At 38.7% G+C, this 16,537-nt stretch overlaps 1 protein-coding gene across 6 annotated transcripts in view; it reads right to left on the bottom strand.

Moving 5' to 3' along the window:
• WDR33 (WD repeat domain 33) overlaps positions 1 to 15,600 on the bottom strand; it is a 71,923-nt gene extending 56,323 nt beyond the window's left edge. For 3 of the 6 annotated variants that reach the window (XM_075507492.1, XM_075507491.1, XM_075507494.1), the window contains exon 1: positions 15,359 to 15,598. The gene's annotated coding sequence lies outside the window, so the exon portion shown is untranslated. Of the gene's footprint in view, positions 1 to 15,358 lie in introns of all 6 variants that reach the window. The other 3 variants (XM_075507495.1, XM_075507489.1, XM_075507490.1) reach the window with 2 other exon arrangements.
• Between the last annotated feature and the right edge of the window lie 937 nt (positions 15,601 to 16,537).

Here is a 16,537-nt window from a genome sequence, read left to right as displayed (position 1 = left end):
TATACACACAGAGTGAAGCTTTCAAACAAAGAAGCTTTAGAAATGAAGGGGTTTTTTGATACAGATTCAGTTATCAAATGAAACTGGAGCATTTATTTACAAAGACCTCTACTCCTGTCAGACAAATATACCCATTTAAGTTATCAGTGCCCTACTTCGTCTTTTGTTGGGACAAACCAATGCCTCAACAGGATCTCCTTTAGATTTTTTTCTATCAGCTAAAAAAGGGTCTGAATTCAGTGTGTCTATAGCTAAAGCTCCTGCTGTATTGTGAGAGTGAGTAGAAACATGCAAACAAATATTAGAAGACAATGTGTAATCCAGAGTAGTAACATCCAAATTCCTATTTTAAGTAAAGTACCAAACTTAGTTTTTATTTTAGAATCCATCAACAAGGGTTTCAATGGAAGACTCAATTTTTTCCTTAATGCACAGAATTAGAACCAACAGCAGGATTTTCTTCCAACATCAGGAACGGGTCAGGTCTTATTTTATTGTTTCTGGATAGTAATGTTATAAATTGCTTGCTATTCTCTTCTAGTTCATTATACTTTTATCACAATTTGAACTGTGAATTGAAGTTTTGTATGCCAGTCTTTCATGCACCCTTATTGTTTGCAACAGAAACATGACTCTTCAGAAAGCTGACTGTCAGTTTCCCCCTTTGTGTCCCCACAAATACCCCTTCAAAGCTGACTAGTCTTCACGCATTTGGGGGGTAAATGTATTTGGGGATATACAGAGAATATATAATAAATTCACTGAGCAAAGATATGGCCAACCAGAAACACTGGAAGATAAGTAACTGGGCCTACCTTTCAGCTAAGATGACAAAGAAAGTCTGGAAAATGCAATCAAATTGGGGAATAAATGAAGGCACATCTGACATGAAACTGAATGCAGGAATAGGACCGGGTGGACAAAAAAACCCCAAAGACAAGTTAGAAGAAACACAGTGAGAGTGGGAGTAACTACAGAAGGAAACCCACTAACTGAGGCGCAAGGTCAGTCAAGAAAGAGAGAGTGAATGAGACACCTGAAAAACAGACACAGGTTTTTAAAAAACAGAGAGAGAGAGAAGTTAAAAAGAATTTAGTTGAGAGAGACTTTGGCAGAAGAAACTGCACAACAGAACTCAAGGAGCTTGTGACAGGACCCAAGATGTCCACTGCTGCTCCTTAACTGTCAACACACACACTTGCAACAGAGCAAGCCTTTTATTTGTTCCTAATAGTGCCATAAGGATGGCAGGTTTACTAATGCTATCAAGTAATCAGAGGGACACGGCTATAGAACAGAGTTAAAAAATGAAGAAACCTGAGGATGGCCTTATACCCAGGGCAGCATGGTGTCACAAGGCAGATGGATCTGTGGAGTTTGTTTGCTTTTTAAAGCAAGAGAAGAGTCACATACAGTATTAGCCCATTACAGAAAATGGTTACCACTTAGTTCATGTACTCAAATAAGACTACAAAGGTAACACTAGCATTTCACTCGGTAACAGTGTTACTTTATCATATCATTTGGGTATGGCTGTTTCTTTAATATCAAAATGAATCTCACAATAAGTTTTGAAAATTGACAGATTTGGACTTTGCTGCCTGAAATCATTCAACCAAAGCAATTCACAACTTCACTAAATCAAAATAAAACAAATTAGGCTAATCAAGCCAAAACAAAAACACCAATGCATCCTTCTACACTAGTTTGATCAGACAAAGTTTGAAGAAAATGAGTGTCATGGCTTACATTAAATCCATCACTTCTTACAGATAGTTCAACACTACAAGAAAAGAAAAATCTGATTTATGTATAATCTTGACAAATTTTATGTGGTTTACCCAAAAAGTAAAGATCATCATTAATGAAGTACAATAACTGTTAACTAAAACATGCTTGCCTATTTAATGCTTGCTATCTTGCTTGCCTATCTTTCACTGAAGTGAAAGCAACTTGGGTGCAGTACAGTGAGCAATAACCTGAATATGTCAAAAGAAAAGTATGTTTCCAAATGGTAGAACAGAAGGCTATTCTCCTGGGGAGCGCAAGCAGCCAGTTACTTTGCAAACCCTATGCTGCCCACTACAACAGAACTTGCTGCAGTTTAAAAGACATTCCCTTGAAATGGCTAAACCAGCAAAGGAAAACAGGTGCTAAAAGTTTCCCGAGCATATCTGTATACTACTACTTTAAATGTGTATTAGACAAACAAAGTACATGTAGGCTTTAAAGCAAGCACTTTTACAAAAGTGCAACAGAAACAGTGAAAATTAATAGTAATTATTTGCATTGCAATAGCACATATGAGTCCAAAACACGGTTCAGGAGATTCAGTGAAAAACACACTATCAGAGTAGAACCGCCTCAGCTTTCTGAGACAGAAGTACAAGATGAGAACACCACAATGCAAAGTCAGCATAACAAGTTTATTGTTCAATACATCAGTATCAAACGTCATCTTTCTTTGATTAGACAAGCACCTTTACATCTACAAGGTATCAATACTGCTTGATTTCCTTTTAGTAACATTTCTCTAAATTAAAAAATCCTGTTGTAAATAGTCACCTCTGAAAAAATGTGCCTCTCCATTTTTTAATTTGTATATTAAGAAATCTGTAAGCACATCTGACTAAACATGCCTGTTCTGGGAAAAAAAATCAGACCAAATACAATTTAAAGTTATTTTTTCCCTCTTTTAGGGAGTATTAACACAGAGTTCCAAAAAATTCTCCTTTCTTTCGTCCCTTGGAAGAATGTGCATCTCTGCTCGGGAGATGAGCCACAGATACTTCCATGCCTTCCCCTTCCTGTAACATTCACACTATTTTCAGGGGATCTCTTTCTCAGTCTCATCATCCAGTCTTTTTCCCTACCTGGGAATTGTACCTTTTCCCACTGCAAAAGAATTATGTGGAAGGATATATTCGACATAAATGTTCTATTTTTGCCATCTTCAGCATTTTTTTCATGTTTTAGAAAAGAAAAAATGAAATAAACATGCATGTATACACATTGTTTCTCTATTACACAGGAATAGAGCCAGCCATCCTGCTTAAGGGCAGGAATATAACACAGTGAGACACTGTTAAGACTCACAGGCATTTCTGGAAAGCATAAAATCACCAGGTAGGGGGTTACATAGAAAAAGGATTCTTCATTTTATACAAACCATGTAATCTTAAGTAAATGGTCTTCCTAATATTTTAAACTGTCTAAATTAGGCATTTCCAAAATAATATCTCTTGCTCAGGTTCGTTTCCTGTTTAAAAGAGATTATTTTTTGAACCAGTGTTTCTGCATCTCCCCCGCTTCATTCACTGAAGCAGATATGCTTATAATCTACAAGTATTAGAAACTCAAATTACTAAAAACGCTGCAAAAACAGCACTAGCAGTAGCAAGCTTCCACCACATTTTTCTGAAGATACACTTGAAATCTGCTGAAACTAATTTGTATGTCTGCCAATGAATTAAACTCTCACAGCAGAGGTGACTTTGCTTCTGCTCTATGCAGATGTCATCATTTTTCTGAAGAAAAGATTGATCGTAAGTTTACTTCACAGTACACTAGATAATTCCACTCTGAAAACACAGAAAAATTATGAAAAAAGAAAAAATGATGCTGATTTGCAGATCTAGTGAAGAATATATTTAACCAATTCCTTGAATTCCTTTGTGTTTCAATTTCCTATTGTATTGAAAAAACATTTAATCAGATTAACAAAACAAGATCACCTAAACTCTGAAAATTGTACATTTGCGAGGCACTCAAGAATCTCAAATAATTTCACGAGTACTTTTTTTTTTAAACAGTTCTTTTTTAGAGCATAGTTTTTTGGACAGATAAAGCTGCTTCATCAAAAGTGCTACACCTAAACAAATTTATTCCAGAAAGAATGCTATGGATCTTTATTGATTTACAGTTCTATAACTAGATGATATCTTTCCCACTAGTTATGAAAGATAATGGCTGTATTAAGCAGGAATATAAAACCAGTTAAAACAACTACATTCTCATCTTTGAAGCCACTCTGTGAACTGTCTTGACTTTGAACTGCGTTAACAGAATGTCACTTTCTGTAAAGAGAGCATATACCCCAGTGATAAGGGAAGTTTGCATCAGTCAATGAGATGCAACAATGAAGTAGCAAAGTTGCCCAACTCAGCCTGATGGTCATGAAGTGATATATTTTTGTCAAAAGACAACAAAAAAACTTTCAAGAGTAGAAAAAAATTGCACAAGGTTCTTGTCCTTTGAGTATTTAAAAATCTTATTCCCGCTTTTGAATTACATAAGGTGTGGCAACAGCATGTAGCTTTCTGCATTTTTATATGCAGATCTCCAAAAATTTTCTAGAAGACATGCAGACATGACTATACCAACTTTAAACCTAAGAAAAATAAGACCATTCTTACAATCCGAGAATAGACTCCTTAATTATCCACAGGTGCATAGCACACCAAATCACAAAACTCAAGACACAAATACTAAACCTATATTATACAAGACTGCTATTAAGCAACATTACTGCTCTCTGCAGCAAGCACATTTCCCCAGGGCTCTACTGCTGTACTCCCAATATGTATTATCATCCATTCTCTATTGTATTCTATTTGTGAACAAAACTTTCCTAGAAATGGGTTTTAAATTCTGACCATGGAAAGTGGGGGCAAAATGATTTGGCAGCTTTCCCCCTTCCAGTCATTCTATTCCAACAGAAAATGTAAAAAAAAGACATCCCCAAGACTCCTACATCTTCATAAAAACCAGAAAGATACTTAAATTAATCATTGGCTAAGTCAAAATAAACTACTCTGCCCAAAAGGTTCAACAACCTCTTCTTATTTGGAGACACTTCAAAAATTTTTTCATACACAGCCCTGAATCTACTACACTAGCATGATTGAGGACCTAAAAATGCAGAAATATTTGGTTTTTCCCCTTTTACTTCGGTTCTGTACTTTCATTATGCCCAGTTTCACCATGAAGTTTAAACCTTTGGATTTTTAACACAACCCAAAAACACACACACACGACATGGAATCTGAAAGGATAGAACATGTAACATTTCTAACATATCTATCAAGAAAACAACCATTTTTCACTGTACGGTGAGCTAGACCTGGCTAAATGTGATTATTTGATGCAGTTCAAAGGGTTTATTCTATGCAGGAAGAGAAGTGGTGCTGGTATTTAATTGACAAAAGCTCTACACCTTTGAAGTTTCACAAACACACACACTATGCCCAAGAACCTCTGAAATAGTAGAGAAAGCATACAGTTTGACATCAAAGACAAAATTTGAAATTAAGAAATCTAAAAGCCCAACGGAGAATGGGCTATCAGGGAAAAAAACTTCAAACACCCAGTCTGAAAGTCTCAGGTATGAGCCATGGAGGGAAAATCTTCAACACGAGCCTGCAGGGAAATCTTCAACAGTTGAGTCTGCTTAGCTGCACACAAGTTACATGTACATTTAACACTTTCTTCAAATTTTGCATTTCTAGTTCTAAACAAATACTTAATAGTCAAACAAATCTCAAACATTCCTCATTTTACGTTCAAACTAAACCTTTGACTCATTCTGAAATAGACATATTTACAGAAGACAGGTGCTTACGTACATCATAAAGTGAAAATACTTTAGTTCACAGGACTTAAGAGACAGGTCCTGCTTTACCACTTTGATCACAGTAGAGAAAACTGCTTTCACAAGTAAAACAGCCTAGAACGATTCCCTTTCTGCACCTCACAAAAGCAACTTGTACAGCAGGTTTCTTGACGTGTACTTCAAAACAAACATGGAAGCAACCAATTGCAGTAAGAGGATATTTGGCAGACTGTACCTAAACCTTGGTTAGCAGATGCACAGGATTTGGTCTGCTACCATGATTTCAGTATTACTGATTTGATAGTTTTGCTTTAAGTTTAAGTTTACTCACAATATTTTAATAATAAAACAAAATTCTTCCTCCCTCTAAACTACCAATATCTTCCTTTATCTTGACTCCTGCTTAGCATTTGTCAAGACCTGCATTTAGATTATAACCCAGACTGTCTTTTACTACTATGAGTCACTATTACAATAGCAATTCATCTTAAGTGGCTGAAATATATCTAGCTTGGTTTTCATGCTGAAGTGATTACTGATGCTGCTTTACCGTAGAGCTACCATTTTGTCAGGAAACAAAACTTTAGGACTAACTTTTAAATCACATAACATAGCATGACAAATAGTAAACAACAACAAAGGAAAAGCAGTTTAAAAGCAAAAAAGGCCTCTCAACCTTGCTAAATATCAAGATATCCTTCAGCTGGTTACTACATCAGGACCTGCTGAACTAACACTAATCTTGGTGAAGAAAAATCACAGCTGAATCTGCTTGGGATGCTCCTCCTAGTTTCACCCAATACGCAGTTCACCTTATGAATAAGGAGAACATATTGTTGGTTCATATTCAACTTGGTATTCACGGTAACTCTCTGTTCCTCTTCAGTGACACTGCTATTCAGCCAGTCACTTCGCAGCTTGTACAAATCCATGAGGCTATGCCAGCACATGGATAACTCTGCATGTCTCCTTACCAGTCTTCAGAAGGTTTCTACTGACCCATTCCTCAAGCGTATCTCAACTAAAGTGCTACTGTTTAGGTACATAAACCCCAAATCACCAGACTATCATCATCTTTCCTCCTCAGCTCACTTATGATTGAACTGAAACTCTACTGGAGTCTAGAGACAAATTATTATTTGGGTACCATATGGAAGAAATGCGGCCATTTTGCTTTCATTTGTCTGTATGTGGCTCCTGGCAGGAGACAACTCCTTAGAAGACTCAAGCCCTCATTTGTATAAAACACACAAACAGCGGGGGGGTGGGGGGTGAATCCAGAGCAGAAAGAAATCCTACAAAAAAGTCTTCAGATAACTTTATGATCAGTGGTAGGGAAAAGGACTAGGACTATAGCAGTTCACAGGACTAAACTTAAGTAGGGAAAACCAGTATCTTTGTTTCAGAAACAATCTACCAAGATTCTGATGATAAAGAGAACGAAGTCCACACAATCTAACAGTCTGATTCTCTTCACACTATGGAACAGAAACATACATTTTAATATATTAAACAAAGTTGAGTACCTGAGTCCCTATGAGTTGCAAATTCAATGCTGACAAGAAGATATCAAAGTCCTTTTAGTAAGACTTCAGAATTAATAGGAGTTGTAACCTGTTATAAAGATTCACCTTTCATAACCTTTATCTATTGAATGCTTAGCAAACATATCCAGAACTCTTGCAACTTTTATGTAAAAATAAACGTTGAAAGACTCAAAAGAGAAGAATTAAGAAAATCTCTACTTCATGATCCAAAGACCGTTTGTTTTTTTGTTTGGTCCCCTCCGCCTTAGTGTCACTTGGGCCAGCCTTCTGACAAAGCAATGCTGTTTGCCACACCAGTTTCTGGGCCAAATAAAGGTAGAATAATAGTCTCTTAAGTTTCCATAACTAAGAAACAGAAGGGGGAGCAGAAGGAAGGGAAATAGTGCTATCATGTGTGATCATGTGAAAAAATGTGCCTTTATATGGCGAGAAGTATAAGAAGGTAAAAAAAAAACAAAACCACAACTAAAAGCAATGTTTTTCAGTAGTTATTAACAGTATTTCAAAGATTCTTTTTCTACTTCTCTCTTCAAAAAGAGATTTATACTTCAGTAGAACACTTCAATAACTTATTTTTATTTAATTGCATATTTTAATGGCAAAAGCCATTCACCACCCATGTCTACATCCTGACTAACTCGCACCCAGAAGCGGAGGCTTTGTGCGACAGAGCCTCCATCTTCTGGACGCATCAAGGTTATTTTACACACTTCATGTATTCAATATAAGAAAAGAAGATATAAAACACTTTTAAAGCCACACTGCAGAATAAACGCCCTATAACATACTACTCCACAGTATTTTCCTAGCAATATCCAAGGAGATTTTTCTTCCTCAAGGGTTTTTGATTCTCTTTTGATAAAAAGATGTAGCAGATGCACACAGAAAGATTTATCCAAGAGAGAGATTTGTTTGTTATCCCCCCCAAAGCAAAACTCAAGGTTTTCGAGCAGTTAAATTAGCAGCTATGTTTATAGCAAAAGGTGCAAATTAATACCTACAGTTGCTATGCCCAGACATAGCTAATATAGAGACACCCTTAAGCAAGAGTAGTGGAAGAAGAGAGAACAATTCAAATTTTATCAAATCACACAATACTGCTTAACGAGCCTTATCTACCTTGCTAGAGAAATTAAAACCATACTTACATTAACAATGCTTCCCATTATTGACTTTCTGGTGAATCAGAGAAGTTTGAAAAAAAAAAAAAAACCAAAACAAACCTCATCAACCAAACAAACACCCCCTAAATTATGGACATAGTGAAAGAAAACAGCACTTCTAAATTACTTCGATCAAGTAAAGTTCTGACTGTAGATTATTTATGTGGATAAAGACAGAATTCAGAAGTGTAGCTTCTCAATATCTGCTCCAGTTAAGATTTAAATGTCTAGTGTATATGTAAGCTACTCTTTTGCCAGAGTTTGGTGTGGAAGATCAATGCATAAACCCCGTTTCCTACTGGTTAGGCTAGAAACTGTTTAATCCAATGAGGAACAAACTTACAATAGGAAAAAATAAACATAGTCAATGTAGAGATTCTTCTATATAAATGAACTTTCAATACTAGAACAGTTTCTAAATTCATGTCTGATGTACTTGCTCACACAACTGAAAATGAATTAGAAATACACTTGCTTTTAACTGGAATCACACAGCCAACTCTTCCAGGAATATAAATTTTCTGGCCTTTCTCTTGAATTACAGGCCATGCAAATGCCTGTATAAGATTATGAAGATATATATACACTGCTCAACGACCACATTTAAGCTTCTTTAGTAAATAGCCTTCACATATACCATTTAGTGCTGTTCAATAAAAGCATGTGTTCATCTTCTCTATCAATACATTTTTCAGTAAAGGAAATTCAAGTTCACATACATCAATCCCACACAAAGCCTTTCAAAGAGCAAGGGTTCAGTATAAGATTTTCCCCGATTACAGGAAGAGTCAAGCTCCCCATGGCAATGACAATTCAGTAGAAGTGCATGTCACCAGAGAGCTTCAGTTTTGAAAACTAAGCTCTCCAAAGGTCTAAAATGCCTTGGCATTTCTTTCCTACTTCATATCACCTGCCTTGAGAATATCAGCAAGCTTTCCTTGCAAAAGCAGCACTTCAGCCAACAGTTCTACATCAGTATTTTCATCTTACTGTACAGAAAGCTTGGCAGCTGTGGTTCATCATATTAGTCAAGAGTCTACAAAAGATATTATTAGAAATAGACAGTTTGTTTATTTACTAGGCTTAAATTTGCTGAGGAGACCAAGATATTTGCATCCACCAGTAGAAAGAGATGGCAAAACATGGTTTGATGACTGAATCAATTATGAATTTACCTCCAAATTGCTTAATTTAGGAGCAGTGCAACCATCGCAGAATGAACATACTATATTAACACTTATTCAGTCTGCAGTCCTCCTACTTGCCAATTTGGGCAGTCTATAATTTTTCTTGTGATATAATCATAAAATTTCACTATTCTCTGCAAAGAAGTTTAATGGTTTGCTTACAAACTCGCCCTAATAGGAAGAAAGGCATTTTCAAAGTTAACTGGTGATTTTTACTGGGGTTGGGGGAAGGAGGACAATGGTAGGAAGTGCGACTGCTCATCATGATCACACAATTTAACTGCAGTGATAGCTACTGAGTGAACTTCAGCATTGTGGGAAGAGTCTAGAGGATTGCTGAGATCAAGTTCCATAATGACCCGAACCCAACCTAAAACTGCTGACACAAAAAAAGCAGTCCTGCCTTGACCCCAATTGTGTGTTCCTGTCCTACATTACCCCTCCTTTAAGCCAACATGAACATCTGGTGACCACATTGGCCATCCACCTAAGAAACTGCTGTGTTAAGACACCCTTTTTGCTAACATTAGTCAAAACCCAGAGCAGCTCCTCAGCCAACTTACTATGGAATTCCAGGAATGCCTCTACTGACACAGGAGAAAAAACAAATGACCAGAAGCAGGGGAAGTTACCACTTTGGGCTGCAATGCCAGTTTAGATGACTGCAAATTTACACGGGACAGGGTACAGCTGCACCATTACAAAGTCCTCAGGCTGCAAGTCAACCACTTGCATCAGCTGGAGCTGTGGCACTACTTACCCAACTCAAAATGCAGCTTCTGCCAGACTCAAATTTGCAGATGAATACTCATACATCCATGGTAAAATACAAATCAGTGTGCTGCCAAAATTTCACAATGAACATGAAAACTACAGCAAACTCATAAAATACTAGACACTCCTTGTTAACCAGCCTCTGGCTTCCCTTTAAAAGAAAGGACACATTAATATATTCTTTTGTATCATGTTTCTTTTGGATTTGGGAAAGTGATTTAAAGGAACCCTCAAATGTTTAAACCCAAGAAACATGGATTATTTCAAGTATCTCTGTGCTCATCTTGAAGTGTGTGAAACACTAATATACAGAACCGATCAGTGTCAACACATCCATACTTTTAGTTGCAAAACTGCTTTTGGCCTATCCTGCCACACTGTTCAACTCAGGGGTACTCACTTTTGGGCAAAGTTACAGGTAAGTGACTAAGAGCAATCTAAATTCAAGCTTCATGACCAAATGCCTTAAGTTAAAACTTGGTACTGAATAGATATCTTAAACATTTAGAGATGTATTTTATAAAGAGCTGATATATCTGCCATATTAACTAAGAACAGAGCATATTGCCGCTCAACATGTGGTTACAGTCACTCAGTGCAGCTTAAGTCAATGCTATGGCAGACACAGACAGTTACCATCACCTCCTCTTTCCCTACCGCCTCACCAGTTCCAGAACCAGTGTTTCTAAGACACAGCCCAAACAGAAAATGGAGCCAGATTAAAACCAAATAAACATCGTACCTCTGCTCACAGAAAGGGTCCCCCTGTACAGCTGCCTATACCATTATATGAATGCAGGTACCAAGAGAAGACAGGCAGCAGAATGTTATGATTTTAATTATTTAAAAAAACAAAAATTCTAGGTTACATCAAATTTACAACTCCACTGATAATATTTTCAAAACTTAAAAGTTAACAGAATTTATTTTTTTGACCAGCATATTTCATCATGGTGAAGACTGATTAAATAACAGCAATGAGCTCAAGACAAGCACGTCGTTGTTCTTTGTACCAAAATTAACTCACTAATTAAAAGTAAACAGAAAACGAGAAATGTTCCGATTTAGCAACAGTGTATGGGATAGAATCCTATTTAAATGAAAAATGAAATTGAAGATAAACTTCTAATTCCTTTTTTGATAGAAAAAAACATACCAGGGTTACTTGTTGCAGTATATAAGCTCCCAGAGAGGAAGAGGTGTTTTCATTTGTGTCTGAAGAATGTGAAAAATTGCTTATATTTTTTATATTCTGTATATGTCTAAGAACACTTCCATTTAATTGTTTGAAACAACACTTGTGTACAACACAGTATCAAGGTTAGTCAACAGTAAAGTTTAATACTGTAGAGCAAGTCTTTCTTCCTACAACTGAGAGAAATTGTGATAAAAGCAATGGCTCATGAAACTGCTTAGAATTGAATCCCAATTCCTGATAACTTACTTCACTGCAACTTACTCAGCACAATTCATTATTATTACACTTGGTACATTTTTCAATCCTTAAAGTATATTTACATGGATTTTCAGCTTTAAAGATTATCCCATATTGTGGAAGTCGGCACTTATTCTTCCTGTTCAGCAAGGTATCTTAATGAACAGGGGTTGGTTTTTTTTTTCCCCCTCAAGTGAAAACCAGGTACATAGCTTCCTAGATAAACTGGCATCTGTTTATCATGGACATTCTTGCTACACAGATTCATACTTCTTCCATTTTATAATTTGGTGCAGAGACAAAACAGGAACAATACCAGTTAGCTTAAATTTCAAAGTGTAAAATAATTTGGTCTCTAGTATCCCTCCACATAGAGAGAATGCCTCACAAATTGTAACTGTGATCACCCTAGGCAAATAAGAAGGAACTGTACCAAAAAAGTATAATGGCTCAAGGGAAAGTATCAAGTCAGTAGTAGATTTAAACTTGTATGTTCTGACTTGTGCTTAAGCTATTAAAAAGTACTATAGTTTTTGTGTTTCTTTCTGGGTTAGCTTTTTGTTTGGTTTTGGTTTTTTTCTTCTTTAAATCAAGTCCCCTTTAGACAAGGGGAAGAAGCTTAAAATAAAACCTTTCAAAATAAGCAAACAATGAAGGGCTAGAATATTTAGCCACTTTTCTAATTACAACCTCCACAAAAATGCAGGCTTCTACTATCCTGTAACACATTCAGGCCTTACTCTTTCCCACCATAAACTTTAATCTACATTACCACAAACTGAAGAACGATTTTATCCAGTTCACATCACCATGCGTGCACTGTCTTTATACTAAACGTGTTATCAAAAGCAATATTGCACAACAAGAGAGAAACTAGCTTTCTTTCTTTCCTGGTAAATATATACTTCATATCACATTTCAAGTTTCCCAACAGAATGATTGGTACACCCAGCCTGAATGCGGAGAGCAGGTTGAACCAGAAATCACATTCTGTTAAATGCTGAGTAGTTTCTTTAAATACTAGTGAGCAAGAATGGATTGCTGGTAAGTTTAGCACCATTTTAAAAATATGGGATCCTGGATGCTCTAAACTGAAGAGAAATTAATAATAACAAAATACAAACAACAAAGAACTATTTAGCTATCAAAAAGTCTACTTCTCTGCTCTTACTTTCAGAGATTCTCTATGATAAGAGGACTAAGGTTATTTTAAGGTTTTAATCTTTTGAATGATCTTTACCATATCCCCTCCCCACCATTAAGCTCTAACAATGTTCAGTTTAACTGAGGTTTACTTGTCAATGACATTTCTTCATTAACTATACTAACCAAACCGCATATCTGTATTTTTACTTTGTATAAAACTTTCAATAACAAACTGATACAATATCAGGAATGAAAATACAGCAAATAAAGAACAAATTTTGTAAAATTCACAAACACACTACAGATAAAGTTTGCAGCTTGTTTTTACAACCTTCCTGCACAAAGATAAGAGTAGTTTTCTAAATTGTAAGTTAGAGTAACATCTGGGCAAGCTTAAATTATTTTCATTTCCAGCATTAGTGAACCAATCATGGAAATTCCCTGTGGCTAGCAGATGCAAAAAGTGAAATATTTTGCATAGAATAATCTCAGTAAAAAGTAAAACTGTATTCCTTCCACATTCCTACTCAGCCAAAAGTCTTCTCCACAATATTTTTTTTCAGGTGAGTCAGAAGACTAAGACATCTGCTAGGGATGGGAACAAAACAGAAGCTTTCTCATCCCCTCCTCAGATCAAGGCCTTTCTTTGCTGCAGCAAAAAAAGCAGTTCTAGTACCTCTATCTCAAGTGCAATTTAGGATCACTACATTATTACTTCCTGTGCTAACCTCTGCTGCTAACAGGAATACAAAACTGATGAGAAATTTTCAATTCCAACAGTCCAGTCTAACGTTTACTGCTGCAAGGATTCAATGGAGGACCAACACTTCAGGTAGCAGGGAAAGACTTTAACTGTTTACAGTGACTGACATTTAAGTTAAAAGGTTTTAGCAGCTTTAGGAGTAGAGTATTAAGTTAAATGTACACTAGTTACTAGCACCTAACATTCTCTGCAGCTCAAAGAGATTTGTTTTTTCCCCTGTCTTTCAGTATTTATCTCTCAAAATTGATGCTCTTGATATAATCTGGTAGTTCCATCCACTTCTGAAACAGTCAAATGCAGGAAGGTTGTGTAAAGCTTACCTTCTAAACTGTAGAGTAGTTGGGCAGACAACTCCAAAAATGTTAATAGCAAAGCAATTAAAGACATGCCAGATTTTTCTTATCATGCTGAGTGTTTAAATGAAAAGTCTTTTAACTACCTTTTCAGATCTTCCCATTAGAAATACTACAGCACAACTGAACAAGACGTTAAGAACCAGATTTTGAAATATGTTTTATGATTATATATTCTTATATTAAAGATGATGGCAGAATATTGCAGCAAACTGTTCAGAAGTAAAAGTCAACTTAACCGATAAAGAATTCAAGAAGAGGGAACCCCAAAGTATTTTGACACAATATGGTTGCATACTATAAACTCTCTGACAAATATGCACGTAGTGCTGCCTTTCTTCAAGGAAGGATAGAACAGTTTGACGTAGGAAAAGCATAAAAGAATAAACATATGCTGCAAGGAGAAGGATGACGGACTAACATCTACATAGGAAAACAGATTCCCAAATACTACTCACAAATTGCTGTTAAGGATATAATGAGGTACAAAACCAGCACAGTACAGAAGTACTTACCTATGACAACTTCCGTAAAGCAAACAGATAGGCTCAAATGAGTACCAATATTTCAAAACGCTGTATTTCAAACCATACAGCTATCTACTCATACCAAAGAAGCTAACAGTCAGCAAGAGAGAAATAACATCCGTCTTCAAGAACGCACAAAGTTTAATGAGTTCTCTCCAACGGAAAAAATACTGAGTATTTTTTCGAATTTAACAGGTCACCTAGGTTTGCTACCCATGTCATAATCGTAGACTGGTGAGTCTCAATCAGTGGAATGTGCCACCATATCGTCATTAAATCCATCCACCCTTCCAGAATAAGTGCCTGCTACGCATGGCTGTATCTACCCGTAATGGCCAGGGCTTCCCAAACCGTATCTTCAAGTAGTCACAACCCGATCTCTGCTCAAATCCAAGGCGAAGAGAATAACAATAACATTGCAAAAAAAAAAAACAAGCAGAAAAAGACAGAATTGAGAGAGCCAGGCGAGACCACATCCAGACACCTACGCAGCAGCCAGGAAAGGGGTCTACCTGCCTGCTCTCAGCCCCAGCTTTCGCCACCACCTCAGCCCTCCAGCACACCCCACCCCGTGGGCCCGGCGCCGCGGAGCTGGGCCGTGCACTCAGCTCATCCACAGATGAGACCTGGGCCCCGCACTCCCGACGGCACCCCAGCCCGGGCAGCCCCGCGGCTCCTCACTACTGCAAGCGCCCCCGGCCGCTGGCGGGCCACGCCGGGGCTCGGCCTCTTCCCAGCCCTGGCCGCACCGCTTCTGGGCCGCGGCCTAAAAATGGCGGAGGCAGCTGCACTTCCCCGGCTGCTCACCCCCGCGCCCGCCCCGTCAGCGGCCCAGTTCCGACCCTTACTCACCGTCCAGCCAGTCTCTCGTACCCCGACTCCGCACCGTGTCACCTCGCCACTCGCGTCGTCCCTCCGGCCCCGGAAGCCGCCGCCGCCGCCTCACGAGCCTCCACCACGGCCGGCCGCCATCTTCCTTCCCCCACCAGCGACCGGGCGGCGCACGCGCCCTACGTCAACACGCTCGGCGGCGCGAGAGGCGGCCCCAGCGCCCGCGGGGGCACAGCGGCTGGACGACTGCGGCCAGTGCGCAGGCGTGCGGGGCAGGGCGCGTGCTGCTTCCGCGAGCCTCCCGCCGTGCCGCGACCTGCGCCTGCGCTGCCGGAAGCCCGCCTCCCCCCTGACCCTTCCCCTCGCAGGTGGAGGCGCGAAGAGGCGTGCGCGTGCGCACTGAGAGGCGGGGAGGCGGCAGCGGGGGATCGGAGGGGCTTCGCTGTGGAGGCTCGTGCCTGGTGTCCCTCTCGCATTTTGTTGGGGGAAAAGGATGACCAAAATTCAACCCATGAACCCGCCGTGCCGGGGAAGCTGCGCCCCCGGGGCCCCCCGGGCCTGTGCTTTGACGACGCTGTGGGTAACGGGGCCTCTGCTGCCGTGTCTGCGGGCTCCAGCCTCTCCAAATGGGTAGTACCGGCAGCTGGACAAAATACTGCTTCCACGCTGCATCGCCTTGCACGTCTCGCGTAGCTTTGCATTTCTGTACCACTTCATGTTGATACTCTACGTGTTCACCAAACAGCCAGGTGCTACAACAGAATCACACCTCGTGCAATTCCCTTGGACACCTTCCCTTCCTCTTCCTTGTCCTGACTAGCAGGTTTCAAAACACAACACGCAAGAACAACTAATCTCAGTGCTCACAATTATCTATTTGTGGCGGATGGTGCAAATCTCCTGGGATCACTTTCAGATTGCTAAGTCTGTTACACTCCTCCTCGGGAGTCTTATGTTCGCTTACAAAGGTATCAACAAGCAGTAATGCCTCCCAATTATAATTATTATGTCCTTTTACCCAGAAGTGTAGGTAAAGAGGTCTAGAGTGTTGGGTTTTTTTAATAAAAATGAGCTCTCGTTATGATATGAGAGCCTATGTATTTAAAAGATGGAAATGTCTTAAAGCTGCTTGAACAGAAGCATTTCACAGGGCAAACCAAGTTACAGTGGGAGCAGCTACTGGAAAGCATATTCCATATC

The sequence above is a fragment of the Mycteria americana genome, chromosome 7 (genome assembly GCF_035582795.1).
Source record: "Mycteria americana isolate JAX WOST 10 ecotype Jacksonville Zoo and Gardens chromosome 7, USCA_MyAme_1.0, whole genome shotgun sequence".
NCBI lineage: Eukaryota > Metazoa > Chordata > Aves > Ciconiiformes > Ciconiidae > Mycteria > Mycteria americana.
The sequence above is the reverse complement of the archived record's forward strand: the minus strand, read 5'-3'. Positions and strand labels throughout refer to the sequence as shown.